We start from the raw sequence: 1,661 nt of genomic DNA on the forward strand, positions 1-1,661 counted from the left end.
TTGTGGAGTGACCTGTGAAGTGACCTGTGAAGTGACCTGTGGAGTGACCTGTGAAGTGACCTGTGAAGTGACTTGTGGAGTGACCTGTGAAGTGACCTGTGGAGTGACCTGTGGAGTGACCTGTGAAGTGACCTGTGGAGTGACCTGTGGAGTGACCTGTGGAGTGACCTGTGAAGTGACCTGTGAAGTGACCTGTTGTTTATCTGTGAACCTGAACACTTCTGATGTGATAAAATGAATTGAGTAAAACATGAAATATTTTCGATCAGACGTTCTGACGGAGATCATGAAGAACATTTGAAACTTGGCTGCAGAGGAACTGAAGCAGCAGGTGGAGCTGAACAGAGCAGAGGAGAAACAAAGTAAACAGATGTTTGTTTGTTTGTTTGTTTGTTTGTTTGTTTGTTTGTTTGTTTGTTGAAGAAGAGAAGCTGTTTGAACAACACAAACCTGTGAAATCAGGTTTTGTTGACCTGCAGATTCAAACACACACCTGAGGAGTAAAGCTTGTTTCAGCCTCATCAAAGCAGAAGACAAACTTTTTTTATTTTTGTTTTAAACACTTTGGTTTTAACCTTCACGCTTCTGTGACGTCACGCACTGGAACCGGTTCTTAGAATTTCCAGATGTAAACACCTGATCTGATTTCAGTGAATACTTTGAACCAGCAGGTGTCGCTGTGTCACCGACTTTCGGTCCAGATTAAAGATCCATTAAAAAGAACCAGGTGCTTTTATTTTGAAACATTAGACTCAATCTGCTCCTGACACCGTAAATAAAATGAAATAAATGAAAAACTGGATCTTCTGATTTTAGACTGAAGGTAAGAAGCAGACTGGATGAGTTTTATTCTGAAAGGTCAGGCGGAAGTCTTGTAAACAGTAACTGCGCATGTCCGCAGCTGCCCAGCAGCGGGTGACGTAGAGCCGCAGTTCTCGGTTCTCACCGGGAGAAGGAGCGGCAGAACGTCACACGACGACCCGCATTGTTTACCCTGAACCCGACCGGAACCGGAGGCCCGTTCGGCTTCCTGGATGAAAGCAGAACCGGAACAGAGGCGACGGGAACCCGTCTTCCTGCCCCGGCAGTCCCTGTGGGGAGCGGCGGCTCGGTGTGACTGCGGCCCCTCCCGGACACCGTAGGACTGCAGGTGAGACCACACACCGGCGTCCGGTCCGGACCCTGCTGGTTCCGGTTCTGCTGTGTCTCTTGTGTTTAGGAAACAGCACAGTTACTGTCGTTAAAACAAACTTCATTCAGAGTCCGGTTCGACCCGGTTTAACGGGCTGGATCAGAACTTCATGACCCGTTAATGAAACCGGTTAAAAGAAAACCAACAAGGCCTGCCTGCCGGTACCGGTACAGAAAGATGGGTCGACACCAGTCTGTTACAGAGTCTCACCTGCACAGGTAGAAACAGAACAAAACATCTGTCCAGGTGTGTTTTTCAGGTGACGTCATCTGCTGCTAATCAAGAACCTGTGATCCTCCTGCTCACCTGAGCCTCCAGGTGTTCATGGTCTTAAAGACTGCAGTCCACCTGTTCTCCCTCACCTGTTCTGTCTCACCTGTTCTGTCTCACCTGTTCTGTCTCACCTGTTCTGCCTCACCTGCTCTCCCTCACCTGTTCTCCCTCACCTGCTCTCCCTCACCTGTTCTCC

At 48.5% G+C, this 1,661-nt stretch overlaps 1 protein-coding gene across 1 annotated transcript in view; it reads left to right on the forward strand.

Moving 5' to 3' along the window:
- Positions 1-892: 892 nt before the first annotated feature.
- The window catches only part of pik3c2b (phosphatidylinositol-4-phosphate 3-kinase, catalytic subunit type 2 beta), a gene marked incomplete in the record, with an annotated part of 45,052 nt that continues 44,283 nt past the window's right edge, over positions 893-1,661 (forward strand). Inside the window, 1 exon segment of the mRNA XM_014020066.1 lies at positions 893-1,150.

This window comes from Austrofundulus limnaeus, unplaced genomic scaffold (assembly GCF_001266775.1).
Source record: "Austrofundulus limnaeus strain Quisiro unplaced genomic scaffold, Austrofundulus_limnaeus-1.0 Scaffold239, whole genome shotgun sequence".
Lineage (NCBI taxonomy): Eukaryota > Metazoa > Chordata > Actinopteri > Cyprinodontiformes > Rivulidae > Austrofundulus > Austrofundulus limnaeus.